This window comes from Poromitra crassiceps (genome assembly GCF_964638095.1).
Source record: "Poromitra crassiceps genome assembly, chromosome: 22".
NCBI lineage: Eukaryota > Metazoa > Chordata > Actinopteri > Beryciformes > Melamphaidae > Poromitra > Poromitra crassiceps.
Genome location: NC_139647.1, coordinates 25,181,003 through 25,202,668, shown reverse-complemented (window position 1 = coordinate 25,202,668; position 21,666 = coordinate 25,181,003). Strand labels below are relative to the sequence as shown.

General features: G+C 47.4%; 1 pseudogene across 1 annotated transcript in view; it reads right to left on the bottom strand.

Annotated features, from left to right (window-relative positions):
• Positions 1 to 348: 348 nt before the first annotated feature.
• LOC310796447 overlaps positions 349 to 21,666 on the bottom strand; it is a 41,332-nt pseudogene continuing 20,014 nt past the window's right edge. The window contains exons 6-14 of the transcript in view: positions 19,678 to 19,909; positions 12,782 to 12,948; positions 11,937 to 12,029; positions 9,102 to 9,225; positions 8,682 to 8,711; positions 8,503 to 8,594; positions 6,556 to 6,702; positions 2,591 to 2,690; positions 349 to 1,654 (exon numbers count right to left, since the gene is read on the bottom strand). The product of the transcript in view is annotated as an uncharacterized misc_RNA (transcript). The remainder of the gene's footprint in view (positions 1,655 to 2,590; positions 2,691 to 6,555; positions 6,703 to 8,502; positions 8,595 to 8,681; positions 8,712 to 9,101; positions 9,226 to 11,936; positions 12,030 to 12,781; positions 12,949 to 19,677; positions 19,910 to 21,666) is intronic.

The window sequence follows — 21,666 nt, the reverse complement described above, 5'->3', positions numbered from 1 at the left end:
ATCCTGCAACTAATGCCGTGACCTTGTGTATATTCGTGCACATTGCTTCCTCTAGGAGTTTTATATTTGCTATAATAAACCAAAGTTTGAGACACTATAACTACTGATTTTTCACTTTCCTATTGTCAGGTTTTCTTAAATATACGAGTGTAGCTGTAAGACACATGTAAGCAAAAAGCATAGTAGCCTGAGTTTAACACTGGTTCCAGATTGTAAAATGCAGTGCAGCGGCGAAACTCTACAAAACAGACTCTGGTAGCTATTCTCAAACCAGTCTCCTTTGCTACCTTATATGGGACATATTCTTGGAAAAAAAAAAGCCTGTATCTGTGCTTTGATCAACTCTATTCAGACATTGGACTCTATAAAGGAGCGTTTGGGTTTGATGGGAGCCATGTGAAGGGCTGGGTTGTCTCTGGTCAGAAGCGGAGCTGGGATGAGGCGGCGGCTCTGGCCTCTCGCTGGTGGAACTCCCTGCCCTGCTGGCTGCCGGCCTGACCACCAGGGGGCGGCTCCGGCGGGTAAGAGGCACGCTTCAACTCATTGTTCAACACTTGGAATTCCATGACGGACATATTGAAACTCTCCACCCCTCCTCCTCCCTGGCCCTGCTGGCTGCCGAGCCCAGAGGATTGCTGGCCCTGGACCCGGACCGCCTTGTCCATGACCCCCATGAAGGGCCGGGGTTTGAGCTCAGGTTTGGTCTTGAAGCTGCCACTGCTCTTTGCGACGCACGGGGCGTCCGGCACCTGCTGTCTGCCGCCGTCTGACAGGGTCCCACTGGAGGCCTGGCTGGAGCTGGACCCCCGTGAGCCCGCCGTGCCCCCGCCGCCCTCCCTCCGAACCTCCATACCAGACCCCAGAGCGAGAGCCAGACCGTCCAAAGGCACAGTGTGGGTGGGGAGTCTGTCAGAGCCCCTAGAGAAACTGGAGGCGCGTGGCTGGTAGAGCTGGATAGGGCCCGGGGGGGAGGAGCTGTTGGGGGAGATGGGGTGATAGTGGTCAGTGGGGTGGTCCCCGCCCGGAGGCACGGGACTGATGTCGATGCCCCATCGCCGCGGTCGGCCTCAGCGAGGTGGACATGTGTCTGCCCGGCAGAGGGCTGGAGGGCCCGCACAGAGAGAGAGGCCTGCCCCCGACTCTGCTGCCTGACTGGAGGGAGTGGCAGTGGTGCTGCTGGGTCCTGCTGCCCTGTCTGCTGGGCGGAGGACCAGGCTCGGGCAGGTCCACAAACGGTTGGCTCTGCGCGGACTCGTCTGGAGGAAAACACGGTGCCTGCTCCGCCACCCCGAAGGCCATACTTCCAGGGCGAGTCCTCTTGGGAGCGTAGGGATTCAGAGGCCAAAACTCCGGGCTTTTGGCACATTGCAGCTCTCTCTGTTCCCCCTCGTCCTCCTTCTCTACAGCGACCTGCTCCACAGGGACTTGTCTCTCTAGGCTTCCCTGGGAGTAGACGTCCACCTCCCCCTCGCTGGGTTGATGGTGGTGGGAGGAGTGGGGGTCCTGGTTGTAACCCTGTGGTGTGCTGGTGCCGAGGGTCTTCAGATGATGCTGGCACTCCTCCTCTACCCGCGACAGGAGGCGGCGGATCTCCCGGTTGGAGGGGCAGAGTCGCGCTGCTTTGTGGAGGTCTGCCAGCGCTGCAGCAAACTGCCTGGGGAGGCCGGAGAAAATGATCAAAGGAGCCTAAAAACGACTTTGTTTACAACATGGCCACCGTGATAATTAACCTGCAGAGGCAACGGATGACTTTGCATTCTGATGCTTTGCTGGCCCTCGCAAGAAGCAACCTCCACAGAGGAAAATAATGCTCGATAGACCCTTCTCGATAGGCCATTTTGTGTTGAAAAGGCAGGGTAAACACAGGTGCAAGCAAAACACTAATGAGGGTTTCAAACTTCCATGATTGGAATTTGGAAACCCTCATTAGTGTTTACCCTGCCTTCTCGACACAAAATGGCCCCCATGAGAAGGGTCTATTGTTTTTGTTTTTTTATATATTTTTTTCCCGATTTTTTATCCCATTTTATCCCCAATTAGTGCTCACTTGATTTCTCTGTCCTGGTTGCTACTCCATCCTCTGCCGATCTGGGGAGAGCCGAGACTGGCTCCATGCTTCCTCCGAGACATGGGCTGTCAGCCAGCCGCTTCTTTTCACCTGACAGAGGAAGCTTCACCGGTAGGACATAGCACGTGGGAGGTTCACGCTATTCCAACCAGTTCCCCTCCCTCTGAACAGGCGCCCTTAACGACCAGAGGAGGAACCACATTAGCAACCACGGTATTGCATGTTTTTGTGAAGGGGGTTCCTATATGAAGGAAACCCCCGGGAGGCACGGGGAGAACATGCAAACTCCACACAGAAAGGCCCTTTTGACGACCCCACCCGGGCGGTGGGCACTCGAGGACATGCGGACGGGCACGCATTCCTTCAGCGTTCACATCGTCCCAGGTGGGAATCGAACCCACGACCTTCGAGCTGTGAGGCGATAGTGCTTACCACTGCACCACCGTACCTCCCCGAGAAGGGTCTATTGTTGACAGTTTCTAGATGCTTCGTACTAATAGACTCCAGTTAACATGGCCTTACCTGCTGCTCCTCTTGGCCCGTGCTCTGGCATAATACGCTTCATAAGACCTGGGTTTGAGCTCCAGGGCTTTTGTTGCAAACTCCTCAGCGATGCCAAGTCCTGCGTTTTCAGACAGGAGAAACAAACATCTCTTTAATGTAATGCAATATCTTCCTGGTGGGAACAAGTGACAATGTGCTTAGCCTCACACATTAGACACAGCATGTTCACAGAAGAAATGCAGGGTGTGCTGAACTTTGTGCTTAAGTGACTAGAAGAGACAATGTTTGTGAAGCAGAAGTCATAACTGGAGAAACTTTAGTGCATGCATGCAGAGCAGCCAATAAAAATGCTGTGTGTGTGTGTGTGTGTGCGTGTGCGTGTGCGTGTGTGTGCGTGTGCGTGTGTGTGTGTGTGTGTGTGTGTGTGTGTCCCCTTGTACAGCCATCTTAGTGAGAACCTATTTGGGTTTTGGAGCTGGGAAGTCAGGACATGTGAGGATAGTGAGGAGGGTGAGCTTGAAGGGTGAGCTTAGAATTGGGTTGAGGTTAGAGGTTAGGCATTTAGGTGTGATGGTTAAGGTAAGGTTAGAGAGGCTAGGGAATGCATTATGTCAACAAAATGTAATGTCCTCTCTAAGATAGCTGTGTGTGTGTGTGTGTGTGTGTGTGTGTGTGTGTGTGTGTGCGCACCTGTGCATCAACACTGGAAGCATGTGTGTATGGATCGAGACCTATTCTATCAAATATAACCAGTGTTGGGCAAGTTACTTTCAAAATGTAATATACTACATATTACTAGTTACTTTCATTTGAAAGTAATAAGTTACTTTACAATATTACTTTCTGTGTAGAGTAACTCATTACTTATTACACTACTTTTGCATTACTTTTACCAAAACAACAGCAGCAGCAGAATGACATCGCTGCCCCAGAACCATCCCGAAAAATAATTTCAACCGCCTTGAAGTCAGTGTAAACAATCCAAAATTCAACATTTTATTCTTTTCCTTTGTTATTGTCATCTATAGTGGTTATTTGATTCAAGATTCAAGATTCAAGATTTTTATTGTCACTCCATGGTACAAGTACCACGTGTGAAATTCTTGTGCAGTGGACTCCGTTTACGACATAGTACAAATAGGCAACAAGCAATAAGTAATAGGCAATAAGAAATAGGCAGAAATAGGCAATAAGACAGCAATAAGGCAATAAGAAATAGGCATCTATAAGCAATAAGACAAGTCGGTGGCTTATACGACAGTGGCATATTCATTGCACATAGGTGCACATGTCATGTGCATACGTTAGACGTGTTCAGACATTCCAAATTCGACGTTTTATACATACATGTGCAAATAGCATGTACCTTATTAAACATACACTTAAATTTACAATTAAACGTTAGGCACCTTATTAAACATACACTTAAATTTACAATTAAACATTAGGCATCCGTAATAGTAGCAGCTGCAGTACGGTACGGTACGACTACTGCACTATTTGTGCATATTTAGGAGTCTCGTGGCCTGCGGGAAGAAACTGTTCCTCAAGCGATTTGTGCGTGTTTTTGGACCCCTGTATCTCCTCCCTGAGGGTAGCAGGGAGAACAGGCTGTTGTGGGGATGGTTTGTGTCTTTGATGATCTTCAGGGACCTCCTGAGGCACCGCTGGTTGTACAGTTCGTGCAGTTCTGGCAGTTCACCTCCTGTTACGTGCTGGGCCGCGCGCCTCACCCTCCGTAGCGCTCTGCGGTCCATGGTGGTACAGTTCCCGTACCAGGCGGTGAAGCCGCCTGTCAGCAGGCTTTCAATGGTGCCTCTGTAGAAGTCCCCGAGGATTTCTTTCCTCAGCCCGAATTTCTTCAGGCGCCTGAGTCCGTGTAGTCGCTGTTGGGCCTTTTTGACAACAGTGGCGGTGTGGCCGGCCCAGGTCAGGTCCTGGTTATTGTCATCTATAGTGGTTATTTGCATACAAACACACAGTTTGATTAGGAAATTATTGTATCTTTTTTTAAATATGTGCTTTGATTTTTTTTAAAGTAACTCAATTTGTAACTTGAGTTACTTGACGAAGTAACTGGTATAATATTACTGAAATCCTATAAGTAATAAGTTATATTACTGAGTTACTGCTAAAAGTAATATATTACATGTAATATATTACTTTTGTAATGAGTTACCGCCAACACTGATGTTTAATTAGCAGGCAGTGTTGGGGGTAACTCATTACAAAAGTAACATATTACATGTAATATATTACTTTTAGCAGTAACTCAGTAATATACCGTATTACCAATAGGATTTCAGTTATCAGCAACCAGTTACTTTGTCAAGTAACACAAGTTACAAATTGAGTTACTTTTTTTTTTTTTTTATCAAAGCAAATATGTAAATAAAGATACAATAATTTACTAATCAAATTGTGTGTTTTTATGCAAATGACCACTATAGATGAGAATAACAAAGGAAAATGATAACGTTTAGAATTTTGGACGGTTTACAGTACACTGACTTGAACACGGTTGACACAATTTTTCGGGGTGGTTCCGGGGCGGCGATGTCATTCTGCTACTGCAGTTATTTTGGTGAAAGTAATGCAAAAGTAGTGTAATAAGTAACGAGTTACTCTACACAGACAGTAATATTGTGAAGTAACTAGCAAATGAAAGTAACTAGTAATATGTAGTATATTACATTTTGAAAGTAACTTGCAGGCAAACATGAAATTAGTTAGTCTGGTACGTAGAGAGACCGGGCTCTGTGGGTTGCCACCCGGCCGGGCTCCTCCCTCGTCTCACCAGGTCTACGACCTGTGCGCTGCACCAGACTCCCCCGCTCCAAACATCTCATTCCGAGGTGATGGTATCTTAGTGGACACCATGCAGTACCAGTACTTGGTGGCACTGCAGTCTCCACTTGCGGCTTGAATGGCCCTCCTAAAAGGCCTCTCATGGGTTGTTGGGCTTCTTCCTCATGGAAGACGCAGGCTGGGGAGCTAACCCATACTGCTACCCGGGTGCCGTCCCTGTTCCGGCTGTCAACTGACTCTCCAGTAGTCACTAGTCTTTCCTGGTTGTCACATAGTCCATTCCTATGAGTCACTGGCTAAGCCAGGCTAACTAATAAAGAAAAAAAAACATTACATGGATGCATAACTGGGACGTATCCTCAGTGATGTACCCTGGGGTCATAGGATGTTTCGGGTCTCGCAACATCATACACCCTCGCCCAGGTGACCCAGCCGGGGCTGGCCAAGCCCCAACTTACGTCCCAGTAGCTACCCACGGTCAGCCCTATAGGGAGGGTCGAAGGTGGTCACGTGGTCAGGGCCACTCAATCCGCTGCTCCGGAACTACTCTGCCGGGACCGGGGGAGGGGGAAGGCTCTGGTACATAGAGGGACCGGGCTCTGTGGGTTGCCACCCGGCCGGGCTCCTCCCTTGTCTCACCAGGTTTACGACCTGTGCGCTGCACCAGACTCCCCCGCTCCAAACATCTCATTCCGAGGTGATGGTATCTTGGTGGACACCATGCAGTACCAGTGCTTGGTGGCACTGCAGTCTCCACTTGTTGAGAGTTGTAGACTAGCACATACTTCCTCCGGCTCGGATACATGTGAAGTCCCCACCTGCTTCTTTGCACCTGACAGCGAGGCGTGGGAGGAGCACACTATTCCTCTCCAGTCCCCCCCCCCCAAACAGGTGCCCCGACTGACCAGAGGAGGCACTAGTGCAGCGACCAGGACATATACCCTTTAATCCGGCTTCCCACCCGCAGACACGGCCAATTGTGCCTGTATGGATGCCCGGCCCCTTGTGTTGTTGGTAGACAGTGGATCTAACGCTGCACTACTCGCACGCCTGATGCAAACTGATGATAAGGGATGACCTCCACCCGCCCCTCTTCTGCAGCTGAAAAATATGCTGACGCTGTTCAATATTGCATGAGCAGTTTGACACCACTGAAGCAGCCGTGGGCTTTTTACATTGGTTTTCCTGCGGCAGCGAGAGAGGTTGAGATAGAGGGAGACGCGCAGATCTTTCAGGCCTTACAGTTCCTCGCCCAGACCCTCGCGAGGGAACCTCCTCAGGGCGTACTGGTAGCGCTGGCCTGCCTCCTTCATACGGCCCTTCTGAAAAACACACAGGGAAGAGGGGAACAGTTTTGAAGATACCTGGTCTTCCTACAACACCTTCAGTGCCGATTCCCACAACTGGTCCTTAACTCATTGAGTGCCAGCCACTTTTGGAGAACGGATGCTCCCAGTGCCAGAGTTTTCAGAGCGTTTTCAGTGATTTCTCGAGGCCCACAGAATATTGTGTGATATTACTATGTAAACACCGAACACGCACAAGAACGAGCTGGCTCTATTGTATCATCAGCAAAAAAAAGTTTATTGATACCATTTTCCGTTCTTTAGTTATGAGCCGGAGAAGATAGGTTGTTTTCAGCGTTTTCAGGCTTTTCAAATTATTAGCTGAGATAATCCGCCTTTTGTGAAATGCAGCATTTCAAGCACATTCACTGAGTCTGAAGATAATATTTTCTGATGTAGTGACGTAGTTGTTGTGTGATGCCCTGCGTGCCCCACCCCCTCCCCCCCCTCCCCCGTAAACTCCTCCCCACACTGCACACAGCCTCACGCAACCATTATATTTTCGGAGTGCTGCGTTTGTGTGCTGCTGTCGGCTCTCAGCGCCACAGCAGGGAAGAACCAACCCGGATTGCTGAATGGTTTGGCGTCAGGGGCTGCTTTCCTGGCTGCTAATCGGGTGGAGAAACTATACAGACAGACAGACAGACAGGGACAGAGGGGCTCAGTTGTGAGCGCGGATTGACTCCTGTTCGGAGCCAATGTCAGCTCCCGCGACAGAGCAAATGGCTCTGGGAGCATGCATCGGTTTGTCTTTGATCCACGGCTTTTAGGCTGTTTTTCGGACCTGTCTCTAATCTGGACTGCACCGAGCAAGCACTGTCGCCACCTAATGAGTCCGTAAAATAGGTTATACACCTTCAATACCTACAATAATTGGACAGGAGATGCAGGGGGCTTTGATCGATGCCCCACCGTCAAAAAACGCATTGGACGTCTTTCGACGTCCATGGCACTCTACGTCACTATTTAATTGGACGTCCTTCGACGTCCATGGCACTCAATGAGTTAAAGGAGAATTTCGGTTTTTTTGAACCTGGATCCATCTCCTGGCATTAATTATGATTTGGCCACTCACCAGGCGATCTCCGCGGCGTTTCTGGCCGTCCTAGCGTTGTTTTGACATCAATAGCGTCCAAGTCAGTTGTAAAATGGAGCTGACTTGAGGCCAAGTGTGAGCCTGTCTTTCCTGCATCTAAATAGCTATTTTTATTCCCGTTTTCGCCAAATATCGCCATAATCTGATCCCTCAAGAACCACCACACTGATATTTCGCCAAAGGCTGTTTCCTGGAGTCACACAGGGATCAAATTACCTCAAACGTGATCTCGGTCACCAAGTCTCGTGAAGTCCCGCAATACTTTCCTGCCGACTGGCCAAGTACAGGAGGACGCTTTGCGGTGGTGGTTTTAGCGCAACCTATGTGGGGTTTGGCATAACCTTCGTTATTTCGAATCCCACATAGGTATATGTAAATATGCATACTGTATAAACTGTCTTGCCGGGGGGGGGGGGGGGGGGGGAAGGGGCACAGGGAGAGATTGAGGAAGATGGGAGATAGAGAGGGAGAAAGAGGTGGAGAGGTGAAGCAAAGCCAAACACGCTGAACTGTGTTTGGCTGCTAAACCACAAAAATAATATGAGGATGGCTGCAAGGTGGTCACCTCTCCACAAACAGCCAGTTGTCTAACTAACTACACACACACACACACACACACAGACACACAAAATAGACTTGAACAACATATTGTGTTTTTCATCCCTCCAGCGCTGACCTACCTTGTACAACATGTTGCCCTCCTCCATCAGCTTCTGGAGCATGATGAGGAGAACGTCTGGCTTGGAGGAAGCCATAGCCCACGTGGCGTGACCTGAGGGAGAGCACAGATTCATTTATCTTTCTTTTCTCTTGCTCACTGTGTGTCTCGTTCACTCTCTGCCTCTCATAAATCATGTACCTGATCGATCGTGTGGAGACGTTCTGTAGCCTTTGAGTCAATCAAGGAGCACCCCGAGGAGAGCATCATGGGGAGAGAGATAAAGGGAGTTTGAGATGTGGCTGTGAAATGGGAAGTGTTAAGAGAATGGAGACTAACGGTAGACAGAGGTTAAAATAGGTGAATTAATAGGTTGCAGGTGCAAAAAGTGCCAAATAAAAAGCAATAAGCTCTGTGCCAATCACTGCCAAAAAATATAAAAATAAAATAAAACTAGACATAAGCGCCTCGTGGTTATATGCCTAGCCCAGCCCTAGCACCACCCCCCTTCCCTGACCATAGGAGTAGGATGTCTTTTTTACCCTTTTTCTTTAATGGACAGTTCACACTTAGTTTACAAAAAAAGTATAGTGTTTACATGTGTTTACATAGTGTTTTTACCCATCTTGGTGGATCCTTTCTTCACCAGCGGGGCGGCGGGGCAGCCACTAGCCTGCTCTGGAGCTCTGGTACCGTTGTTGTCAGCCCTCTCCAGCACCGATCCATGTTCCACTAGACAATGCACCTGACCACGCATACAACAACACATTAGAGACTATTGGCGTTTTTTAAATGCAGACTGTAGCAATGGGAAAGTGGTTATCTGTTCCAGTCATTTGTCTGATTATACAATGTACGTTCTGCTATGTTCAGAGGAAACTCAATGACCTCGCAGTAGCTGAAGCCGTGGTCGATCTCCATAAAGAATGTGGCGACAGAGACGTTCAGCCTATTACATGCTGATGATGGTGATTTCTGGTGTAATCATTCGTTTTCTGGTAACTTGTTTTCCACTACAAACTTTTACACTTTTCCAGTTCTCATAAGCTGACTAGGCCGCTGCGCCCGTAGCCCGTAACCTACCCTATTGGCGCGTGCAGAAGTGTGGTTTGTGTGTGGCTCACTAAATGTTATTGCATCAGTGATGTCACAATGCCTCCTTGTGTGTGTGTGTGTGTGTGTGTGTGTGTGCTCGCCCTTATGACATCACTTTTGACATCATCACTGATGACATCCCTGATGACACCGCGTCATTAGCTAATTAGCCTAATTAGAAAATCCTGCTCCATCAGGTCACCCGCACGGGTGCCCTTTACACACACCCTGAAGGTTTCAGCCCGATCGCACATAAAACAGCATAGCTGTGGCCGAACACAGAACTTGAAACAGACATCGCCCACATACTCAATTTTATATATAGATAGATAGATAGATAGATCGATAGATAGATAGATAGATCGATCGATCGATAGATCGATAGATAGATAAGGATGAAAAGCCACAAGGTGTCATCACGCTCAGGAGGGCACCTCAAACAAGCTGTAAGTAATGTACTGAAGACCACCTCTCCACATGCGTAAAGCCTGCCTCTCTTGCTCTTCTACCCTCTCAGAGACGGAGCAGACACCTGTGCGTTATGTTCCTTCTCGCCTTAATTGCTATAATTAACGTGTGATCATCCTGTCAGTTGGGCGCCCGCCTTCTCTCTAAACATCTCACTTAATGAGCTCATCCTCCCAGGTGGCAGACCAGCTTTCAGCCCCCGGTGCTGCTGTCATCCGTGAGTCTCCTTCAAAGGATCAAACGTTTGGGGCGATTTGACCATTTGTCTCTGACATACCGGTCCTGGAGTAATTGGACCCACAGAGGATATTGGCTCCTGAGTCAGCGGTCTGCTTGAAAAGACGAGCTCTGTTGCTAGGCCATTACTACATGTAACAATGAGTCCAAATGGGAGGGAAGCTGTCAAAAATATCTCCAAAAAAGCCATTTGTGGTTCTCCACAGGGGAGTTGAGCGTCAACATGACACAGTTCCTACATTACGCACACTTTAACTAATCAGGAAATCACACTATTTTCACGTTTTTTTCTCGGTCGCAGCCGCAGACTGCTGTGTGGTGAACGTGTGGCTGGTGTAGCTGGTGGTGTGAGCTCGTTTTGTGCACAGTCAGGTCAGAGGTCCGATTGTAAACATTTGCGCGTGAGCCGGGTGGAGTTTAGTTGACGATCCACTGAACGATGCGCTGCTGCCGCTTTTCGTTCTGTGGATATAAATACGCCGGTTGGAAGTCATATCGTTTTCACAAACTGGCTTTTTGGGAGATATTTCTGACAAGCCCCATTTGGACAAGAGAATAGTCTCTCCCCAGACTCAAATATTACGTTGAATCGCTGCGACTCCTGTGGGTCTGTGCCACTTCACAGCCACTGCTGGGGTTTGAGGGCGCATCTAGGGGGGGTGAAATTGAATGAGTGACAGGTCATAGCACCAATGAGAGAGCGGTTCGAAATATGGGCTGCGCCTCCCATGCCGTCGCTGATCGCAAAGTCGTTACTGATTGGTGAAGACTGAATCCACCACTGGCCAATCACTGGCCAAGTGAATGGTTCACTTCCGACCCCAGCTGGCTGAGGCCAGGGAAGCTTCCCAGACCCAGAGAAAGATCTGCAGCATGCAGTAACGTAGTGTATCAGACCCAGAGAGAGATCTGCAGCATGCAGTAACGTAGTGTATCAGACCCAGAGAGAGATCTGCAGCATGCAGTAACGTAGTGTATCAGACCCAGAGAGAGATCTGCAGCATGCAGTAACGTAGTGTATCGGCACAAGAACTCTCATGGGTCTGGCGTTGAGACTAGCAAGAGACTAGCCACAGAGCTCACCGTTTCAACCAGACAGCTGACTCTGAGATAACATTCTCTTCTCAAGTACTACATGTACTGTATCCTTTAATACTTATCTCCTACCTGCTCCAAAGATAAATAAATAAATAAATATATCTATTCAGCCACCATGTCTGATTCTAACAAATGAATGTTCATCTCATTTAACCGAATGGTAATGTTAGATGGGATGTCAAACAAAACAGAAAATATTCAAATAATATTCCTCCCATACTTAATGGGAAGTCTTCTCCTTCTTCTCCCTGAAGAAGGCTGTTTGTGCCGCTACGCGTGGGTCATGTCCCAGCTCTTTTAACATGCACTAGCTATGTTTTTAAACTTTTCAAAAATGATATAGCCATCTAAGTAAATAAAGGCTTTTTACTTCCTGCCAGAAGAGTGCCTTGGACCTTTCTTCTTTTTGAACCTTTGTGATCCTCACCAAAGAGCACCTTCACCACACCAGTTTTGGACTTTCGAGCACTCTGGACCTCTTTTCTTCCACTTATCAATGATTATTCTAAAGGATAATATTGCATTATCGCCCGGCCCGACAACAGAATGAAAACTCACTGTGTCTGTGTCTCCGTTAAGGGCAGCCAAGTCCAGAGGCGTCCGGCCGCGTGTGTCTGCGTGGTCAAGATATTTTGAAATATTCTTGCCAAGCTGAAATGCTGGCATTAAAGAGGAATTGACCTTAAATGTGTATTGTGTATCCTTCAACACCAACCCAATGATGTAACTGGCTGGCTGGCTGTCAAGCTCCAGCTTCCCAGTTGTAGGGCGTAATCCAGCCTGCATTTGGAGGCGTGGCCTTGGCGTTAGGCAGATGTGTCTCGTGGGATTACCAACCAGATTGAGGAAGTGAGTGCCAGGGCAGCAGGGATCAGCATAGCTAGAGCTACGGTGCCAAAAGCCGTACTCGCTGTGCCATAGAGACACTGCATGAAATAGGCCACGCCCATCACGGGGGAAAAGCTCTCCATTCAGTTCCACACACCAGCATCATTTTCCTTGAATTAAACATAGCTAAAAGCTGTTGTGTGGTGGGGCTGCGCAGACAACAAATGTAAAAAGAATTGCCACGTTTTTTTGTACTCCCGAGCAAAACAAGGAAGCCATTGAGAATTGGCGAGAAGAAAAATGTGGATCTAGCTGTCAAGGAAGTAAGTTGGAGTGTTCATCTTCTGTATATATGATCTTTGTGTGCAACACGTGACATAGGACAACGCCAGGATTGGGGGGGTAGTTTTTGTTTTCCCCCGTTTTGGGTGTGGTTTCTGAATGATGACGCGCTCCAGTGTCTCTATAGCAGCTAAACACATCAGACAGACTGTGTGCACAGGGAGCTAAGAGAGGGATAATGGCAGGCCAGGAATTATGAATGACTCTGTACACTGTCATGTAGATGGTCTCACCAGCAGGCCCGTCCGGACTGTGACCACCAACTTCAGCCAGACGGGGAATTTGGACATGATCTTGGTGATGAAGGTGGCAATGGTGTCTCCATAATCTGGCTTGTGGAACTCTGCCTCATTTAGACTGTCAACCAATATGATGTAGTCTTCTTCAGGCAGCCTCCTCTCTGCAGAGAGAGATGAGGAGAGATGGGGGGAGAGAGAGAGAGAGAGAGAGATGGAGAGAGAGAGAGAGAGAGATGGAGAGAGAGAGAGAGATGGAGAGAGATGGGGGGAGAGAGAGAGAGATGGAGAGAGAGATGGAGAGAGATAGAGAGAGAGATGGAGAGAGATGGGGGGAGAGAGAGAGAGATGGAGAGAGAGAGAGAGAGAGATGGAGAGAGAGAGATGGAGAGAGAGAGAGAGAGAGATGGAGAGAGAGAGAGAGAGAGATGGAGAGAGATGGGGAGAGAGAGAGAGATGGAGAGAGATAGAGAGAGAGATGGGGGGAGAGAGAGAGAGAGAGAGATGGAGAGAGAGAGAGAGAGATGGAGAGAGAGATGGAGAGAGAGAGATGGAGAGAGATGGGGAGAGAGAGAGAGAGAGAGAGAGATGGAGAGAGAGAAGAGAGATGGAGAGAGAAGAGAGATGGAGAGAGAGAGAGAGAGAGAGAGATGGAGAGAGATGGGAAGAGGGAGAGAGAGAGAGAGAGAGAGATGGAGAGAGATGGGGAGAGAGAGAGAGAGAGAGAGAGAGATGGAGAGAGAGAGAGAGAGAGAGAGATGGAGAGAGATGGGAAGAGGGAGAGAGAGAGAGAGAGAGAGAGAGAGAGAAGAGAGATGGAGAGAGAGAAGAGAGATGGAGAGAGAGAGATGGAGAGAGAAGAGAGATGGAGAGAGAGAGAGAGAGATGGAGAGAGAGAAGAGAGATGGAGAGAGAGAAGAGAGATGGAAAGAGATGGAAGCAGATTAAAAACCCAGATATATTAGATTTGCCTGGCACAATGCCTGCAATGAGGCAACACAGCTGGTATGGGAGTTTTATGTTAAAGGAACAGCTCACATTAAAATCCAAAATACATATATTCCCTCTCACCTGTAGTGCTATTTATCCATCTATATCATTTTGTGTTAGGTGCCTGAGTTTTGGAGATATCGGCCGCAGAGTTTCTGCCTTCTCTCCAATACAATGGAACTGGATGGCACTTGGCTTGTGGTACTCAAAGTGCCAAATAAATACATTTGAAAAACTCAACAGCGATGTCTCTTTCCAGAAATCATGACCCCGTTACTCAAGAAGATAATCCATAGACCTTGTTATGAGCAGTGTCATGTAGGAACTATTTTCTTTTGACCGAACTACATCCGCTACTGTAGCTGCTAGCTAGTTCCTACATGAGACTGCAAAAGAAAATAGTTCCTACATGAAACTGCTCACAACAAATGTATACAGTATTTTAACACATTCACTGCCAACAACGTGTTAACACGTTTTCAGAATCCAGCTGTTGACTGCCAACAACGTGTTAACACGTTTTCAGAATCGATTTTTTTTTTTTGACGGTGGATCGTTGATCTGGCCCTTTTGCATCTTCTATTATACTGTTAGAGCCGCCGGGCGTGTGCAATCCATTCCGCCGACCCACTGAGTGGCGACGGTGCTCAGACTATTGAGTGTTGTTTGGCCAGAAACGCACGCATTCCAGCTGAGCTCAACCGAGGACCCAGAAGCGAACGAGCCTCATTCTCATACTGTAGGCGAAAACCTTTCACACGGGCGCACGGCGGTGGGGGGTTCCAAAGGTGGACTGGGTGGAAAGCACACTTTGAAGCGCGCAGCATAAAGCCTAGAGTCACACAAGGCTTCGTCAAAGCTCTCAACCGAAAATCCAAGAACGGATTAAGCCACATCCACGCTCGCCGACGAGGGGCCGCCAGAGAGGGAGGCTGCTGCTCACTGCTCAGACAGGCAGGAGAGACTGGCTTGTGACTGACAAACGCTGCTGAAATCCACCAGACACGCCCACGGAGGGAGGAGTTGTAAGGAGAGGGGGTGCGGGTGCTGCTATGGAGGAAATTACTGTTCAGAACTATATTGTTTATGTCTGATGTCTCACTGATGCCAAAAATAAATGGTTAAAGTGACTATTTGATTGAATTTCACAAAACTGCGATTATCTCAGCTTTTTGTCTCAGACGCTGAAACCATGCTGTACTCAACGGCTAATATCTACATAACTACTAACTCTACAAACTAACTCTTTTAGACAGAGAAAGCACACATTCTATTAGTACTTTTGTGAACTTTCTGTTCACAAAGTCCAAGCAGAAAATTATCCTTGGCTCTTGTAAAATGAGCCAGAATCCTCAAAAAAACCCTCTGGCAAAAGCTACCTACAGTAAAAAAAAAAGGCTGGCAGTGAATGTGTTAAATGTATTTTTTTGGTGCTTCGAGCACTACAAGCCGAGTGCCATCCAGTTCCATTGTATTCAAGAGAAGGCAGACATCTCTGCGGCCGATATGTCCAAAACTCAGGCGACTATCCCAAAACGATATACAGGTAGATGGATAAACAGCACTACAGGTGAGAGGAAAAATATGTATTTGGGATTTTAGGGTGAGCTGTCCCTTTAAGTCTCTCATAGATACAGTAGACATGGATGCATCTTCATTTTCCCAGTAGCTATTAGCTCTGTTGAGACCACACAGGCACACAGACCCACGCTGACATCCATTCTGCTCAAAGTGACCAGAAAGGCATTTGCTCTTTGTTAGCTAGAAACAAGAAGAAGCCCGGAGAAAAACCCTCAGCTTTCATCTCAGCTGTCGATGCATCTCTGTGAGCGTTTGTCCGTCCTCTCTGGTACAAGGCCTCTCCATTTATTCTAACCTGCTTAACACATTGAGTGCCATAGACCAGTGGTTCCCAACCTTTTTACACCAAGTACCACCTGAGAAAGTTGTTGGCTCTCCAAGTACCACCATATGACCGACGTTAAAATACAGTCTATTCAGCCAGGCCCGTAGCCAGGGTTTGAGAAATACCGAGGTCATTTTAGCGTGGCGTGGGGGGACCAGGGGGGGCTGTGCACCCCCGGATAGAAAATTTTGTCCATTTTAAAGTAAAATGCTTCAATCTGGTGCACTTTGAGAGCAAAATGAAGAGGCTAGATCTATAAAGAACTACATACATCATGTTAGATTAATATCCTCTTTACTGTGCTGTTGCTTTAAAATGATACAAAAAATAAATGTCTCCCCATATGATATAATTTATATTCTGCATACAGGTCACATGGCAGAATACTGCTCAATTAAATACAATGGCCCATCTACACAAACATCACTTACAGGGGAGTTACTTACCCATTCACTTAAATAAAACTGTCCCCAAAGTCTAGCCCCAATCTAGCCTCAATGCAAAATCTGAATGTTGTGAGTTATCTCTCTTCTATAGCACACAGAGAGGAAGCAAATTGTTGCATTTCCGATCAACTGTCGCATTAAAACATCAATGACAGATTAATAGATCTGGGGACCAGTGCTATTTTTCAAAAAAAAAAAAAATTTTGGTGTGGAAAATACCGAGGTCATAACCTCGGTGTCCTCAATGGTAGCTACGGGCCTGTATTCAGCTATGCACAGTTCACGCAGGAGGCAAATTTATTCCAACCTGCAGCCTATGTGCAACCTGCAGCAGCTGCACTTGTGCTGGGTTGACTGCTGTCTTCACCTCCTTGTGCTTCATCGTTGCTGCTCTCCTCTACTACAGCTCTTTTACGATTCCCTCCCGTTTTGATCCACTTCATAATTTAAACATTGGGATTCCAGGGATCAAGTACCACCAGCAGGGGGGGCGCAAGTACCACCTACCTTGAGAAACACTGCCAATAATATTAATAATTATTATTATTATTTCACTTTCACATGTGAAAACTACTACTAATGACCACCATGGATTTTGCACAAAAACTTAAAAAAAATAAAAAAAAATTTTTTTTTTTTTTTTTTTTTTTTGAATTTTCACAGATCCTTCCAAGTACCACCAGCAGGGGTCGCAAGTACCACCTACGGTACGCGTACCATAGGTTGGGAACCACTGCCATAGACGACCTATCTCGTCTTACATAATCCAGCGCTTGAGTGCCAAGGACGAGCTATCTCGTCTTACATAAACATTTTTTTTTTTTGACGGTGGGACATCAATCAACCCCTTTTACATCTTCGAGATAACTATTGGAGCAAGAGAATGTGTATAATCTATTTTACCGACCACTAAGTGGCGACAGAGACAGAGAGAAAGCCACAGCCACGGGACCCGTGGACCAAAAGCAGCCGCCTCCCGCGGAAATGGCTTGGCGATTTTACAGTCAGAAACGAACGAGCCTCATTCTCATACTGTAGGCGGGGACGCTTCGCGCTGCTGCGGTGGGGGGTTCCAGAAATGGACTGGGTGAGCAGCATAAAGCCTAGAGTCGCACGGGGCTTAATCGGGGCTCTCAAACCCAAGAGACAGTGAGACCTATCCACACTCGCTGCCAGGGAGAGAGGCTGCTCAACTCGCTGCAAACTCCCAGCAGCACAGACGGAGGGAGGAGCCCGGAGACACACACACAGAACGGACAGAGATCCCCTCCCCCCAGAGCCGCGGAGCAACGCGCGAACACACACACACACACACACACACACACACACACACACACACACACACACACACACACACACACACACACACACACACACACAATACAGTATACAGACTCGCCCAAAGGCACCCACAATCACAGGCAGGTGACTGTTCTGCTGAATTTCACAAAACTGCGATTATCTCAGCTTGCTGTCTCATACGCTAAAACCATGCTGTACTCAACGGCTAATATCTACATAACTACTAACTCTGCAAACTAACTCTTTTAGACAGAGAAAGCACACATTCTATTAGTTATTTTTAGATGATTGGTGTTCACGAAGTCTTAACAGAAAAGAATCCTCGGCTGTTGTAAAATGAGCCAGAATCCTCAAAAAAAAAACTGGCACAACTTACCTACAGGATTGAAAAAATGGCTGGCACTCAATGTGTTAATAGAGATGGAGTAGACAAAACAGACTGCCGAGACCTGAGTCATCACAACACATCACTCCAGCCGGCCGAGCGTATCATGAGAAAGTGAGCTGGCTAATACGCCGGTAACATTTGCCGCCTCTCCAGAGGGTTCGGTGACCTTGAAACCCCGGTGGTATTGATGCTGATGATTCACCGGGTGCAGAAATAACACTCAGCATTTCGATGTAAAATGACCTCAAACATCTGTTTGACATTCTGCAGCGTTTCAAATCTTTGACCTGAACTGGAAAAAATAATCTTATGGACCCCATCATGATGGAGCCATTATTATTATTATTTTTAATATATTTTTTTCCTGATTTTTTAATCACATTTTTATCCCCCATTAGTGCTAATTTTAATTTATTTATCCTGGTTGCTGCTCCACCCTCTGCCGATCTGGGGAGAGCCGAAACTGGCTCCATGCTTCCTCCGAGACATGGGCAGTTAGCCAGCCGCTTCTTTTCACCTGACAGGGGAAGCTTCACCGGTAGGACATACTGTAGCACGTGGGAGGATCATGCTATTCCAACCAGTTCCCCTCCCTCTGAACAGGCGCCCTTAACGACCAGAGGAGGCACCACTACAGCGACCAGGATATAGCATGTTTTTTGTGAAGGGGGTTCCTATATGAAGGAAACCCCCGGGAGGCACGGGGAGAACATGCAAACTCCACACAGAAAGGCCCTTTTGACGACCCCACCCGGGCGGTGGGCACTCGAGGACATGCGGACGGGCACGCACTCCTTCAGTGCTCACAGCGTCCCAGGTGGGAATCGAACCCAGAACCTTCTAGCTGTTCCATCATGGAGCCATTCATGGGGCTATTCCAAATAGGAGATAGCAGCAGCCGCCAGGTGAGGAGCAGACAGTTTCCCACCTGGAAACTGGTACTAAATTATTTTAAACTTTAAAAGGTCTTTAAAGGAACAGCTCACCCTAAAATCCAAAATACATATTTTTCCTCTCACCTGCAGTGCTATTTATCCATCTATATCGTTTTGTGTTAGGTGCCTGGGTTTTGGAGATATCGGCCGCAGAGTTTCTGCCTTCTCTCCAATACAATGGAACTGGATGGCACTCAGTTTGTGGTGCTCAAAGTGCCAAAGAAATACATTTGATAAACTCAACAGCAATGTCTCTTTCCAGAAATCATGGAGGAACTATTTTATTTTGACCGAACTACACCCGCTAGCTGCTAGCTAGTTCCTACATGAGACTGCAAAAGAAAATAGTTCCTACATGAAACTGCTCACAACAAAGTCTGTGCATTATCTTGAGTAACCGGGTCATGATTTCTGGAAAGAGACAATGCTGTTGAGTTTTTAAAATGTATTTTTTTGGCGCTTCGAGCACCACAAGCCGAGTGCCATCCAGTTCCATTGTATTCAAGAGAAGGCAGACATCTCTGCGGCCGATATCTCCAAAACTCAGGCAACTAACACAAAACGATATAGATGGATAAATAGCACTACAGGTGAGAGGAAAAATATGTATTTGGGATTTTAGGGTGAGCTGTTCCTTTAAACTTTAATATCACATTTATCTAAAAACGCATGCACGCACGCGCACCAACACACACACACACACACACACGCGCACACAGCTATACATCCATCACAGTGCAGCTCTTCTCTTCATCTGCTTGATTCAACCAGCTGTCTGTGTGCTTTCACCTGAGTCTGTGTGTGAGTCTGTGTGTGAGTCTGTGTGTGTGTGTGTGTGTGTGTGTGTGTGTGTGTGTGTGTGTGCGTGCGTGTGTGTGTGTGCGTGCGTGTGTGTGTGTGTGCACAAATGAAACAGAGCTTATTACCCTTGCGCAGGCTTGCCATGGGCTCGAGGACCCCCTTGCGGAAGGCGGCGATGGGGTCTTGAAAGCAGGATCGCAGGCTGAGTGTGTTCTGCAGATGCGGCTCTTGTACCAGCAGCTCCCTGTAGGGGGCGAGCTGCGGCGCTCTGGCCAGTAGGGCGGCGACACTGTGAACAAACTCGGGCACCAGGCAGGTGTAGGTGTTGTCGGCCTGACAGAAATGGTAGGCTACCACCTAACGAGAGGACAAGAGAGGAGGTGGAAAACCAAGAAGAACCTGATAAAGATTCAAAACAGACAGTACACAAGGAGACCAATATCCAGTCTGTACAGGGTGCGGTCTAGTATAGAGACACTGCATGAAATAGGCCACGCCCATCACGGGGGAAAAGATCTGTTGATTTCCACACACCAGCATCATTTTCCTTGAATTAAACATAGCAAAAAGCTGTTGTGTTGTGGGGCTGCGCAGACAACAAATGTAAAAAATCGCCAGTTAAAGTTTTTTTTGTACTCCTGAGCAAAACAAGGAAGCCATTGAGAATTGGCGAGAAGAAAAATGTGGATCTAGCTGTCAAGAAGTAAGTTGGAGTGTTTATCTTCCGTATATACGATCTTTTTGTGCAACACGCAACCATGCACGTGACATAGGAGAACGCCAGGATTGGAGGGGGGGTTTCTGTTTTCCCCCGTCTTGGGCGTGGCTTCTGAATGATGATGCGTTACGCAGTGTCTCTATGAAACAACCCTACATATTAAAGGGATACGCCAACATTTTTGGAGATTCACCTATTTGCCAGATTGCCGACAGTAAAAGTAGAATGTGGATGCCTTTATCTTCACTGTGCGTGCGGTACAGCCCTCACTGCTAGTTAGTAGGGATGCACCGATTGCCATTTTCTTGGCCGATTCCGATTTCCGATTTTTGAATAGTCTGACTTGCCGATACCGATTTTTGCCGATTCCAATTTTTTTTTCTAAAAACAACAATTGACAGCTTACACAAAAGTTTTTGTAACTTTGTTTGAAAATTAAGATTCATAGAACAATTCTTACATCTAATGGGGATCCAAATAATCTTATCTTATCTTATCATTTGCATGAAGTAGGACCATCTCACTCAAACACATCTCAAAATAAAAGTGTTCCAGGTTAGGCTACTGGACAGAGCTTTTTTGTGCAAATACAATGAATACAAAAATTAAATTAAATCCAATAGCCTATATCCCACAGCTATCATGCATTTACTTTTCCAAAAGAAAACAGGTGCAACAGAACATCAAAATGATCCATGGACAAGGAGTTTATAGCCTGGCTCCAGACCAGTCCTCTTGAGTAGAGGGGAAATGAGTTTATGAGTTACAGTAACGATCTTCAGTCTGAATATCAGGCGGAGTTTACACACAGTCCGAAGTTTGGTATGCGTATTTTTATCTGCCATCCGAAAAAATATCGTCACGCACAGAAATCCTTGCACACTTGTGAGTCCAATGCATTTTTATTATTATGTCCGTCGTTCTATTTGCAATTCGAAACAAATAGTCTCTCCTGTATCTACGTTACAACATGACTGACAGGCTGAGGCACCAGCGCTGATGTGGAATGGAAAAGGCAGGTCGGGGAATGGTTATACTGGACACAATGCTCGCGTTCACCTCGCCAAGTCGGCTGTGCACTGTGGCCGGGTGCAGCAGCACTTCTTCCCGGGGAGAGAGAGCAGAGAGAGGGGGGCCAGTGAGGTGAAGCGAGCCGCTCAGACTGGACTCCAGCCGAGCGGGACTCGGCCGCATCTCTGTCTCCACGGCTTATTTTCGACTTGCATGTGTGACAAACTGCGAGATTTGTCTACTTCACTGACGGTGAAAAAAATCCACAACGAGGAAGGTATGCTGGCGTGTGTGGCGTGGTGGCTGGGTGCCTGTCTCGGTGCTTTGGGGTGAGCGCACGTCATGTGAAAATCTGCTCACAGAATCGGCTATTTAGAGTGACCGG